At 42.6% G+C, this 14,804-nt stretch overlaps 1 protein-coding gene across 1 annotated transcript in view; it reads left to right on the top strand.

Moving 5' to 3' along the window:
- Nucleotides 1-9,872: 9,872 nt before the first annotated feature.
- Nucleotides 9,873-14,804, top strand: part of LOC136876034 (uncharacterized) — a 29,382-nt gene continuing 24,450 nt past the window's right edge. Inside the window, exon 1 of the mRNA XM_067149650.2 lies at nt 9,873-9,992. The gene's annotated coding sequence lies outside the window, so the exon portion shown is untranslated. The remainder of the gene's footprint in view (nt 9,993-14,804) is intronic.

The raw sequence follows: 14,804 nt of genomic DNA, 5'->3' as shown, positions 1-14,804 counted from the left end.
TATCCAATTTGGCACGCTAGTTTTGGAATAAAACAAATGAACAACTAAATTATGCACAGCTGGCAACATTGACAATTAATCCAATGATAAAACTTTATATATATAGTAACGAAGAAATATATCACAAGTATACAGTATTAATGGATGACATCCGTGTCTGATGGCATCTAATATTACTTTGACTAAGTTCTATTCTTCTTAAATGATACCTTTCAAGGCTGGATGCGCCGTGCAAGACGTATATTCGAGATATTGGCACTACTTACACGTTAATAAATGATTATTTAAATGTAATGCCATGTAAGTTACTGTGATAGATATTAAGGCATGAGTTATTTATTAATTAGAGCCCAAAATAGTGTTATTTTACATTTTATAGACTACTCATGACTCCAGTTTTTATTTGAAGGAACGAAGTAGCGCGAGATAGTTCACGTTTCTCACAACAGATGGCAACACAATATCCAGTTTGGCACACTACTCTTGGAATAAAACAAATGAATTATTAATATAAACATTATTGGCAACATTGGCAAATAATCCAATGATAAAGCTTTATATACAATAACGAAGAAACGTATCACAAATATACAGTATTAATGGATGGCATATAATATTACTTTACCTAAGTTCCATTCTTCTTAAAATGATGTCTTTCAAGATTACATGCACCGTACGAGACGTATGTTCGAGTAGTGGCACTACTGCCGTTCGGTCGCATTAATCTACTGGAATTTCCTGTTCACGCAGTTCACATTTCACTCAACAGATGTCATCAGAATATTCTTGGTTTCGACAGAAATTTTTCCGTTCCACTCTGCACGTTGAAACAACAGATTCTTTCATTGAATAGTGCAGTGTAGGAAACATACTGATTAAATGCCATCTTTAACGAAAATAATGGAAAATACTATCAGCACAAAAGTAGCCTACATATAACCACGTATAGCATCTATTACTACGTTCTGTATTTTTTTTTTTCGCGTACAGTATGTTACACACTCTTCCAATATTTTTTCAAGAACGAGTAGGCCCTACACCGTAGGAGACGTATATGTTTGACATACAGTATTGACACTCCTTACACGATTAAACTACTACTTCTACCGTTTTTCCCACACCTGTGGGGTCGTGGGTGTGAACTGCTTCGCACATGTGGAGTTGGCCCTATTTTAGGGCCGGATGTCCTTCCTGACGCTAACCCTATGTGGAAGGATGTAATCACTATTGCGTGTTTCTGTGGTGATTGGCAGTGTGGTGTGTTGTCTGAATATGACGAAGAGAGTGTTGGGAAAAACACAAACACCCAGCACGAACACCCAGTTCCCGAGCCAGAAGGATAATCAGAAGAGATTAAAATCTCCGACTTTGCCGGGAATCGAATCCGGGACCCTCTGCACTGAAGGCCTCATCGCTGACCATCCAGCTAAGGGGTCGGACTCCTTACAGGACTACACGTTAATAAATAATTAATTCAAAATGTACTGCGGTATATACTTTGGTATGAGTTATTTAGCCTATATTTTAAAGTCAAAACTAGCGTTATTTCATATTTTCCTTAATTCGATTTAAAACTACGATATATCATTTTATCCACTGCACCGTAAAACCAAATGATGTTGGCAATATGTTGATTCATAGCTACAAACAAGACCTACTACAATTACATCAGACCCTAATGCAGAAAAAACATGGCGGACATCGGCGTGCGATATGAGAGGTTGAGGGAAAGGTTATGCATGTTTATTCCGAGTCACATAAAGAAAATATCACAAGTCGAACCTCATGAAATGCAACTCACTAACTCAAAATATGAATAATTAAACACCATAAGTAGCGTTATCGCGTATTGTAAGTCTAAATGAAATTTCAGAGGGGAAAAACGAAGGGAGAATTATTGTATCAACGTCAGGTAGAAACACAGAGTATAAAAATATTTCACATATGAATCTCCGGTCAGCAAATACGATATATAGATGTCAACAATAGTACATTATTAACCTTACATGAAATACTATGTAACACCGCCATTAACCACAGCCCGTTATGTAAAACACGCAAACAAATTACCCCAACAAAATTTCAACCCTCCAAAATCCACCTGTATTGTTGAGTAGGTACAAGCGATATTTGTATGATTAACTTGACCGTCCAAAGCACTCGTCACCTTAAAACTCGTCAGAATTGATGGTATAATTGTATTTTATATAAAAAATAACAATCCTCACGTTAACTCACGGGAAATGGGGTTAGGTTTAGTTTACGCATGTTCACTGTAAAACGTTGAAAATTAATTAACATCATTCTTGCACTACCGTTTAAGATTAATTTAGTCTCTAAATCATAAATCTTGGTCATAATTTTCCGGATCTTTGTGGGACTGATTTAATTTTCTTTGTAGTAAGGTACGTTGGCTGATAGGGTAAATGCTAGGATAGGCATCATTAGTTTTAACTTCGGAAGTTTGCGCGGCACTGGAATTAGATGACCACCTTCTACAGGTATATGTCTTCCCTCAGAATACATTTGATTTCAAAAATGATAAAATCATTAATGCACACAACATTATTAGTCCTATGATTCGTTTCGAAGTTTTCCTTACGAATGCTCTTAACCCAATTTTGCCTTAATACCAGCTCTATTGGAAACGGGAACACTGAGCTCTTACTTACATCCAGGCACACAGCACATTGAACTATAAACATATTGCATAGGTAACTAAAAATAAAGAAAGTACTTTCGGAGAAGAACACGAGAATCAAAATTAACCTAATCACCACCGACATTGTTGGAATAAATAAGCTCTTTGAGATCAAACAGCTTCTTACGGCACTGAAAGAGGATCTATAATCTTCTTAAGACCATAAATAAATATCATGTACGTTTAATAATATTCACATTTCCATAAATATTTGGTAACTACACGGCTTACACAAATCAAAACAAACGCATGCTAGCACTCCAGCTGCCGCCATTATGGACAGTTTCGATAGGTCGGTTAAGGTCTGAGATACTGTAGTTGGTCTTGCTACAAATACAGTAGAGACAATACGCGACACTGAGCGAGATATCGAGGGACAGCTATTGGAGCTCACTCTAGCGGATAGACCTGAACAGTACTGATTCTCTCAAAAGAGCACGTGTATTTTTGTGTGAAGTTTTTGGTGTTATTTATGCGTTTTCAGTGAGTTGACATAATTAAATAGTAGCGTGTGTCATTCCTTGATATCTCCTCTCAACATGAGGGGAAAGGTATGTGCTGTGTTTGGCTGCAGTAATTACGAAGTAGAGAAAAATGCGCGATCGTTCTTCAGGTTCCCTCGTGGCAAGAACATGTAAGTAATATTGTGTTTGCAGATATATTCTTCCAGTGACAGAGATCTTTATAGTACTTCATAATCTTCTGACCTGCCCGACCCATATTTTAATTGGCATAAAATGTACTACGCATATTTTATTGTTAGTGCAGCAGTTAACCTTCAATACCGATGTGTTGTTGTAGGTGTGATCTGTGGGTTTTGAAATGTCACAGAAGTGATTTGGATAAGGTGTACAAGAAAGAAGGGACGTTACGCATATATAAGATCTGTTCAGATCATTTCCAGGGCAGCGACTTTAAAAATCCTCGACTATACAGCCAAGGGTATGTTACATTTTTACTCTTAATTGTACGTAAATATTCCTCAAAGCATCACTATCGACAACATTTTCATACTTTTCTTTCTTTAATCCCTATTCTCAGTTTAAAGGCGGAATTTTATAGATTTTCTTTCTGTTAGTAGGCTTCATGTTAAGAGGAAAATTGTCCAGCTTTTAAATGTTAATTCATTGCATCATGTGTGTGAGGAATGTGCCGATATTTTTATTGACAAGTGTCTTAATGTGATCATACAATGTTTTTAAATGAGATAAAAGACAAATCCAACCGTAAAAGTTCAGGCAGGAATGCTAAAGCTAAAAAAGTAATGCATACATGAAAGATCAAGCCATTTCACAGCAGCCCATTTCATATCTTGTTTATGTGTCTAATTTCAGTCTTTGAATAATAACCTTTTAAATAATTCTTCATTCATTTATCCGGAATTGTTTTAGCAACTTCGAAGTTAATATCTCAATACCACTTTCTTTCTAGACGTAATTTATTTATCCATTTCCGTATATACATTTCCATTGATATTTGAATTTAGCGCGATTTGTTCAGGTCAAGTCACTAGGAGCGCCACCGTCGAATTGTCTCCCATTTTATCAAGGCGAAATCCGTAAGTGTCGCGTATTGTCTTTACTGTATTTGATAGCTATGACCGCATTTAAGAAATAGGTGAGGATTTGTCATAGTATTTCTTAATTATTTAGATAGAATAAAACAACGCCCTTTCTACTTGCCGGATGGTATATTCAGTATTCTGGATAGTGACTGTTGTTCGTGCTTAGTTTAAGATAGTTAACTCGAACTTGGTGTCGTTCATTTGCTCTTAACCTACTGGATCTACAGTACATCCTTCATAGACTATGAGTGACTGGTAAGTATTGCTCAATGATATGTTTACTTCAGTTTCTTGTTTCCTTAGGTAGCAGGCTGCCAGAACTATGGCACAAATAACATACATGGCCTACAGACCACAACCACTGGCGCACTGAGTGCGGGAAGAGGCTAGTCTGGGTAGTCTATAAGAAAGAAAGCGGCATCTGTATGTCACGTGATTATCTGAAGCATGGTATTGGCTAGAAATGAACGAGAGTCGATGTGACGAGCTAGCTCTTTCGTGGAGTTGCAGTTGATAAAAGAGTCGGCTCGTACTAGCTCTCAAGGAGCAAGGAGGGAGCTAGCTCATACAAGAGTCGACTCGTAATTGAATGACTAGCTCTCAAGGAGCGAGGAGGGAGCTAGCTTTTACAAGAGTCGGCTCTCAATGAGAGAGCTAGAGCTAGCTCTCTCCAATGAGTCATTCAAAAGAGACAGTTCGTTCATGAACTACCCATCACTATTGCACGCACTCTACTGTGTGATGGCAGTAGTGCCAGACCTGTATCTTAACATTCTTTCAAACGGATCAAATACGACCTAGGCCACCATAGCTCATTGGCAGAGCAACCTACACCAATTTGGCAGGTTGTAGGTTCGGATTCCACTGGTGTCTGGTTGGCCATTTTTGTTCTGTACTTAATAGCTCTCCAACATGTACGATATGTACGTAACACGACTTAATAGGTTGAAAGTCGATTTCGATCATTTGATGATTTGATTTGCTGATTACTCAAAGGTTACTGAACGTACAGGCCTATGAGTGCTTGATGATTCACCGACAGTTAATTCCAGAGAGAATAAAACAAAAAAAAAAGGAACCAGATCGGTCCAGTAGAATGGCCGGACGGACTAGACAAAGCTATTTTAGTAAACTTTTTAATATAGAGATAATAATAATGGCGTGTGTCCTACGAATACAGTAGGCCCAGTACAGGTCTTTCGAGCTGACGCCGTACAGGGGACCTGCACGTCTATCAGAATGGGGCCCTGGCCCTACCTATGAAGATTTTTAATGCTGAAGACGGTAAACACACCCTGCCTCCGGGCCAGGAAGGTTAAAATCCCTATCCTGACAGAGAATAGAACCAGGGACCGCCTGCACCCAAGGCCAGAACGCTAACCAGTTAGGCATGAAGCCGGACATAATAATAATAATAATAATAATAATAATAATAATAATACCAAAACCAAACCCCATGGCGCAAGAGTCCGTGAAGGGCCTTGGCATACCAAACGACCACTGCCCATCCCCAAGGTCTGCAGATTATGAGGTGACGTAAGGTCAGCAGGACGAATCCTCTCGGCCGTTATTCTTGGCTTCCTAGACCGGGGCCGCTATCTCACCGTGCGATAGCTCATCAGTGCTAATCACGTACCTGAGTGGACGTCAGACCAGCCCTCAGATCCTAGTAAAAATCCCTTGCGTAGTCAGAAATCGAACCCTGATTCTCCGAATAAGACGCAAGCACGCTACCCCTACTCCACGGGGCTGGCAATAATAATACACTGACTGACAGTGACAATGCAACACCAAGGAGGAGTGGTTCGAAAGGGGTGAAAGTTGGGAAAAAAACAGAGTCGGCACGGAAGAATAATTGATGTTTATTTCAAACCGATATGCAGGTTACACAATGCGCACGGCATCGACTCAGTAGGATGTAGGACCACCGCGAGCGGCGATGCACGCAGAAACACGTCGAGGTACAGAGTCAATAACAGTGCGGATGGTGTCCTGAGGGATGGTTCTCCATTCTCTGTCAACCATTTGCCACAGTTGGTCGTCCGTACGAGGCTGGGGCAGAGTTTGCAAACGGCGTCCAATGAGATCCCACACGTGTTCGATTGGTGAGAGATCCGGAGAGTACGTTGGCCACGGAATCATCTGTACACCTCGTAGAGCCTGTTGGGAGATGCGAGCAGTGTGTGGGGGGGGCATTATCCTGCTGAAACAGAGCATTGGGCAGCCCCTGAAGGTACGGGAGTGCCACCGGCCGCAGCACATGCTGCACGTAGCGGTGGGCATTTAACGTGCGTTGAATACGCACTCGAGGTGACGTGGTATCATACGCAATAGCGCCCCAAACCATGATGCCGCGTTGTCTAGCGGTAGGGCGCTCCACAGTTACTGCCGGATTTGACCTTTCTCCACGCCGACGCCACACTCGTCTGCGGTGACTATCACTGACAGAACAGAAGCGTGACTCATCGGAGAACACGACGTTCCGCCATTCCCTCATCCAAGTCGCTCTAGCCCGGCACCATGCCAGGCGTGCACGTCTATGCTGTGGAGTCAATGGTAGTCTTCTGAGCGGACGCCGGGAGTGCAGGCCTCCTTCAACCAATCGACGGGAAATTGTTCTGGTCGATATTGGAACAGCCAGGGTGTCTTGCACATGCTGAAGAATGGCGGTTGACGTGGCGTGCGGGGCTGCCACCGCTTGGCGGCGGATGCGCCGATCCTCGCGTGCTGACGTCACTCGGGCTGCGCCTTGACCCCTCGCACATGCCACATGTCCCTGCGCCAACCATCTTCGCCACAGGCGCTGCACCGTGGACACATCCCTATGGGTATCGACTGCGATTTGACGAAGCGACCAACCTGCCCTTCTCAGCCCGATCACCATACCCCTCGTAAAGTCGTCTGTCTGCTGGAAATGCCTCCGTTGACGGCGGCCTGGCATTCTTAGCTATACACGTGTCCTGTGGCACACGACAACACGTTCTACAATGACTGTCGGCTGAGAAATCACGGTACGAAGTGGGCCATTCGCCAACGCCGTGTCCCATTTATCGTTCGCTACGTGCGCAGCACAGCGGCGCATTTCACATCATGAGCATACCTCAGTGACGTCAGTCTACCCTGCAATTGGCATAAAGTTCTGACCACTCCTTCTTGGTGTTGCATTTGCTCTGTCAGTCAGTGTAATAAAAATAATAATAGTAATAATAATAATAATAATAATAATGACTGTGTCCTTGAAAAGTTCATCCGGGAGTGGTGCAAAGAACTGAATAATCAAGGAGTTCAAATCGGAGTCAGGCTATGGTGCAAAAGCCAGAATATTTATGTTTATTGCCTAGCCTTGGCAGATGATCTTGCAATTTTTTCCGATTCCTTAAACACACCCAAGGAACAGGTTTTTCAGCTTAGAACACCAGCAGCGAATGCTGGCCTCCAGATCTCTTGTGAAAAAACAAAATCTTTAACTACTGTAATATGAAGCTAGCACCAAGAGAGCTCATGGTAGGACAAGAAAAAGTTGGGCGAGTAGATAAGTTCAAGTATCTGGGAGAACTGATAACACCGAAAGAAGCCGTTACATTACGCATGAACAACATGGAAATGGCGTACCATTTAACCAAGGGCGTCTACAACAAAAGGTCCATGTCTTTCAAAGCAAAGCTGAGGTAATACTGCAGTGTCATCCGTTCAGAGGTCATATAGGCCCTACACTTCAGAATGTTTTGCAATAAACAAGAAAGGCTTGATCGAGAAACTGGAAGCCAAAGAAAGAAATATTTTGAGGAAAATCTTAGGTCGCGTCAAAGACAAGGGAGTACAGAAGACGGCATAACGACGAACTATACACCCACGTAGAAAAAATGAAATGGCGTATGGCTTTTAGTGCCGGGAGTGTCCGAGGACATGTTCGGCTCGCCAGGTGCAGGTCTTTCGATTTGACACCCGTAGGTGTCCTGCGCGTCGTGATGAGGATGAAATGATGATGAAGACGACACATACACCCAGCCCCAGTGCCAGTGAAATTAACCAAAGATGGTTAAAATTCCCGACCCTGCCGGGAATCGAACCCGAAACCCCTGTGACCAAAGGCCAGCACGCTAACCATTTAGCCATGGAGCCGCGTAGAGAAGATTACCGTTACTATCCGGAAAAGATGAATTACCTTTTATGGGCATGTGACACGAATGCACGGAACAAGACTGACTAACCGCATCATTACCTTCTCTCAGCAGCAGTAGCGGCGATTGGGGATTTAAAATGGGTGGGTGGGGGCAAAAATATACAGACAACAGAAAGTAGCCGGGTTGAGGGATATAGCGGGCGGGGGAGGGCGGTATACACATCAAAACTGAACAAAAGAGCTACAAAGTGGTTTTTGATGTTCTTTGAGCGAATCTCGACAGAGAGGTAAAGGTTGACACTTTACTAACTTAAGTGCGGCAATAATAGCTTTTTAGATTCTGATTCAATACTATACTATACTATACTATACTATACTATACTATACTATACTATAGTATTTGACTAAACTCTAAGAAACTAACAGACACTATTAAAGAGACTGCCAGACTGACGAATGCATGCAGGAAGCAGGTGAATCATACCTCCGTGTCCACGACCATGGCAAAAATATACCGCTGTTACCTTTCCTCATAGCATTTGCGAAGTCTCCACTACTTGCTGTGCCGCTATACAAATCGTTTAGCCGCAACGAACGACATTTTGTGCGTATATTCGATAATAATTTTGTTAATAATTAAAAATTAGCACAAATTGTTTTTTTGTAAATAATTGCTATAATTCCTAGTTTCAGCCGGCTGTAATAGAATACAAATGTAATGCTTTCTCTACAAAGTGTCGCCCCCCCCCCACTCTACTTAGTCGCCACTACTGGCAGAAGAAAACCAAAGGGGCTTGGTTCGCTGAGGTGGATAGAGACCTTGAAAGAATGGGAATCACACGTATTGACATCCAGGAGCGTGTCCCACTTAAGAAGAAACTTCGAACGTTCCAGGTTTTCCGAGACAAGCCAAAATTAAAAACAGAAGAGGAAAGAACGACACCGAGAACGCAGGCGGGAGTACTGGGCAGACATCAAAGCCAGAAGTAGCCAGTTGAAATGACGTGGTCCAAAGTTGGCCGATACGACATGAATGAACGAATTAATAAAATGTATGCTCCATTCTCCGTTGTACATGAAATTGAAATACAAAAATAACTTTATCACATCTGTTCTATAATTACAATTCTTCTTATTCTCTTATTCAGTAGTAATTAAAACATATCCTATTTTCTTTTGTACGTGAAACAGAAACACGCAGCCATTACTCACACAATGTCAACTCCACTAACTGCCATCTTACAACTGGTGTAGCGAGAGAACTGACCTTCAGGCTCGGGACGCAAAATGCTAAGGGCACAGCTTCGTGGCGAAACGAGAGCGAAAACCACCAGTGGCCGCTTTTTGATAAAGCTGATGAAATGATGAAATCTCTTACATCTGATTATCTGTGCTACAAACGATGGATGATGTAACGTTAAGGTGCCCATGTCGTTATCGTCCTGGGGTATATAACGTGATATGACTGCTTCTCAACACGTTGTAGAGATAACAACCTGATTACGATTAAAACACACTGTCTTTTCTTGGATACAAAGACAGATTATCAGAGATACTCCGTCACATAACACAGGCAGCCGTCCAGATAACAGCAGAAAGTATCAGTGAGTTACTCTTAACATAATTATTTCACAAAAATCAGTAACTTCCTAAGACGGCTTAGTTTGTTGTTTCTTTCTTGGATTTTTGATTTTGAGGTCTAAGTTCCATATCTACGTTATTTCGGTGCTTGTAGTAGTAACAGTAGTGTGTGTCTGTAACTCTAGTAATTTGATCCACTAGCATTGCTTAGTTGAATAGGCGTTCACCCTCAGTACTCAAGTACGGGAGATTGACACTTAGTTGGCAAGTAAAGATGCTTAGAAGGTGTGAATAGTAACAGGGGGCTCATAGTCACCAGTCATGGTGGCCATGGGCGTAAACACGCCAAGTCTGTATGGTCTGACACCATTGGTTGCCCCATTCGTTGAATATTTTTACTATCAGAATGTTTGCCGACAGGGTAGGGGAAATGAGGTGGTGTTACAGAATTTCTAATCACTAGAATGCGAGCCAAAATCCTGGATTAAATTCTAAACCTCTCCGCAGCGCTCCTGCAGCCTTGGGAGGTCAACTGAGTAGAGGTGGGTTCAGTTCCCACCTCAGCCATCCTGGAAGTGGTTTTCCGTAGTTTCCCACTTCTCCTCCAGGCAAATGTCGGGATGGTACCCAACTTAAGGCGACAGCTGCTTCCTTCCCTCTCCCTTGCCTGTCCCTTCCAATCTTCCCATTTCTCTACAAGGCCCCTGTTCAGCTTAGCACTTGAGGCTGTCTGGGCGAGGTACAGGTCCTCCTTTCCGGTTGTATCCCCTCAATCCAAAGTCTCACGCTCCAGGACACTGCCCTTAAGGCGGTAGAGGGGGGATCCCTCGCTGAGTCCGAGGGAAAACCGACCCAGGAGTGTAAACAGATTGAGAAAGAAAGAAGGGAAGAAGCAATTATATTAATAGTCCATTTAGAACTTCCAATTACTTAATGGATAATAATTTCGACTGTCGAAGACAGGCTTAGGTACTAGTGCAGTGAAAATTTCTTGGTTCCTCTTCGAGCGTTGGTGAAGGTCGTATACTACGGTGATGCGAACAGTTCGCAAGGACGAAACTTCGAAATTCTCACAGTTCACCCATACAGCGTCAACTTGAAAGGATTAACCTACATTTCGAGAGCTGCACCATGTATGATGATGAATTGTATTATTATTATTATTATTATTATTATTATTATTATTATTATTATTATTATTATTATTATTATTATTATTATTATTATTATTATTATATGTTTCAGTTATTTTTAATATGTGTAGAAATGAGCGTTGTTTCAAACTGTTGTGGTGATGGACGTGCAACTTACATGTCCTTATTTGATTTAATATATATTCAACGGCATGCAATAGATACCAAATTCTTATTTTGAACTAATCTGTAATATAGATACGATATTTCATCTCTACGTAACATATGCACTCTGTGAACGTAAAAATTGCAAACTTACTCCAAAATAATTATAAATATATTTTAAACAAACAACATTGAATTTCTTACTGTGAAATTTGAATATGAAATAATACCGCGGCGGATTATGTTGTGATTATCGCCTGAAATATCATGCATGCTATGGAGGTGTAATCATTTCCTACGAAATCATTTAATGACCTATAGAGCTTCCAATTAGTGATGGGACATTCGATTCATTTTACTGAATCGATTCATTTGATTCCGTTCACGTTACTGAATCGATACAGTGATCCGATTCACGGCTCATTGGTCACCGCTCCTACTGCATCTGTGTACTATGTGCTGGTAAGACAGCAGCAACAGCATTCAGTGCTCGCAGCTGCCATCTGGTCTTCATACCATGAATTCCTTTCTTAGAAAAGTGCTAGTTACTCTAATACATCGAAGGTTTCCGGCGACGCAGGGTGGGAAAGGTTAGAATTAGGAAGGTAGCAGCCATGGCCTGAATTAAGGTACAGTCCCAGCATTTCCTGGTGTGAAAATGGGGAAACTACGGAAAACCATCTTAACGGCTGCCGACGGTGGGATTCGAACCCACCATCCCCCGAATGCAAGCGCATAGCCACGCGATATTAACCGCACGACAACTCGCTCAGTCATTTTTGAAAATATGTATTTTTCTATCCGCTGAGGATTTTTTAATCGTCATATTTTGTATAGGCTACCCGAGATGTACAGTAGCCCGCTGGTTTTCTGATTCAACATTCTGTTATTGCGTCTGTCCACATATGATTGAAGTCTTGTGCAACGATGTGACATATGAACTGAGAAAATACTGAGCCGTTCTTCCCAATATAAAACAGGTACTTTTGAGTGGTCATGAGCATGACTCATAGTCATAGGGTAGGCTAGAGACGAGTTTAATTGTCAAATGTCAACTAAGTTATAATACTAAGATTCATTAAACTAATAAATAGTATAACCTAATAGCCTACCTACTTACTAGCTACTTCAGAATTATGTTGTGACTAACTTTTTAACACTGCAAATAAATCCATCTATTATTTAAACCTCCCTGTAAGAAGAGGACAGTGAATGCAAATGGGTATGCAAATGAGCTGAACTCGAGAGTTCATTATAGCATACGATTCTTTCAGTGTAGCATGGCTCACTGTATGTCTCGCTGCAGTGAGCCGATAAGGAGCCGTGCGTATCTTGTGTCTCACTGTGCCGGCTCGTTCACGATTCTTTCCGTGTGCTATGGCTCACTGTATGTCTCGCTGCAGCGGAAGGTCGGCTCTCCGCGTGTCCAGTGAGCCGATAAGGAGCCGTGTGTATCATGTGTCTCACTGAGCCGCGCTCGTTCACGATTCTTTCGGTGTGCCATGATTCACTGTCTCGCTGCAGCGGAAGCTCGGCTCTCCGCGTGTCCAGTGAGCCGATAAGGAGCCGTGTGTATCGTGTGTCTCACTGAGCCGCGCCCGTTCACGATTCTTTCGATGTGCCATGATTCATTGTCTCGCTGCAGCGGAAGCTCGACTCCCCGTCAACGTCCAGTGAGTGCGCCACTCAGCACTGTCCGCTGGGAGTAAGCTGAATCGTGTGCCGTGAGCTCGCCGTTCCTGTGAATCGATTCACTCGGACACTTGAATGAATCGATACACTGCTTCGAATCATGCATTCAGTAGCCAACACTACTTTCAATGTGGCAGAACAGTTGCTGTGAGGGCCACAACAGGTATTCCAATGTTAACGTATCAATACAACCTAAACACTGTCAGTAAAATATAATTCGATGTAAGACTGAAAAGAAATATTGTTTTCTTTCTTGGATGTAGGCCTACGTGTGAGTTTTGGAATCAGACAGTTACAGTTTCTTGAGGTCGGAACCCCATGAAATTTGAGCCCAGTTTTTACGACCGAATGCCATTCCTGACACTAAACTTTGGTGGTGAAAGAATTCACTATTACGTGTTTCCGTGTTTGTTAATGTTGTGGTGTGTTGTGTGTCAATGAAGACATTAACAACTTACTCATAACCTGGGCTAGAGGAATTAATCATTCGCGAGTAAAATACACCATCCGGCATACTGTACTTGTAACAGAAAACGGGTAATAATGGCCGGGCTCCGCAGGTATTTGGGAAATGAAAACCACCCACGTTGACCGGTGAATGTACCCCGTTCAAAGATTTGGAGTTCGGTTCGCCCATGCAACATTATGCCTCCCCACATCATAACACTAGCACCATCAAATGATCATGTTCGACAATGTTTCTGGATGCATTATATGTACGTCTAAAATCACTACTCAGACTGAATCTGCTCTCATCTGAGAAGAGCACGCGACCCAATTCTTAGTTGCTCCAGACCTGACGCTCCTGGCATCATCACAAACGGTGCCGCCAATATGCGCATGTCAACGGAACACAACATAATGGTCGTCGGGCAAACAGACCAGCTCTTGCAGTTTCCGTGCCACTGTGGAGTGTGGGACTGGGTGCCTTGCAGTCCTGTAAAATGTGGTTGCAATTGCACCCGCTGTTTGACGCGAGTCTTTTCTTGCCTGTTGCGCAATGTAGCTGCTATCTGCCCTTGTAGTTAAACCATGGTCGACCCTCTCCTATCCTTCGGGTAGCAGTACATGTGGTTCGGAATGCTCTCCATGCACATGCAACAATGCTGGGAGCAATACCACACTCCTCGGCTACACTCGTCACACTTCGTCCTTCTTCCAGTTTACCGATGATCCTTCCCCGCGTGAAGTCATCCAAATGTTATCTCCGCACCATGTTGTAATAAATAACACCACCACAGTTCACAGAAACAACTCGCTAATTGACTCGCACTGTCTTGTCCCGTTCCTTCGACTGCCTCGTTTTGTGGGCCAGACACATTTGGCGCTATAGTCGCGCTGACCTGACGCCAGTTTTTGTGGATAATTCCTGCAGAGTCCAACACCAGACTTCTGTTGATAGGGGCGACAGACACGTCTGTGTGAGCGGACAAGGAACGCCCAGTCTTCGGCAGTTCAGCAGGTGATACGCATATACGTTTGAATGCCACAACAGTTTGATATAACGGGACGTGCAGCTCAGACTGTTGAGTACTGGTCTTCTGAGGCCAGGTTGGAGGGATCGATCCCAGCTCAGTCCAGTGGTATTTGAAAGTGCATAAATACTTCATCCAAGCATCGTTAGATTTACAACTCCTGTGGTACAACACTCCAGCACCTCGGCGTCTCCGAATACCGTAAAAGAAGTTAGTGGGATGTAAAACCAATAACATTAATATTAGTTCGATATGGCAGAGCTCTATCACTCAACGCTTCTCTTACCTCCACATGACACTGACGTGAATTTCTGCCACTGAGAACTGACAATTGTCACGTACGACCTCTGTTCAACTGCACGTATATCCA

This window comes from Anabrus simplex, chromosome 1 (genome assembly GCF_040414725.1).
Source record: "Anabrus simplex isolate iqAnaSimp1 chromosome 1, ASM4041472v1, whole genome shotgun sequence".
Classification (NCBI taxonomy): domain Eukaryota; kingdom Metazoa; phylum Arthropoda; class Insecta; order Orthoptera; family Tettigoniidae; genus Anabrus; species Anabrus simplex.
The sequence above is the reverse complement of the archived record's forward strand: the minus strand, read 5'-3'. Positions and strand labels throughout refer to the sequence as shown.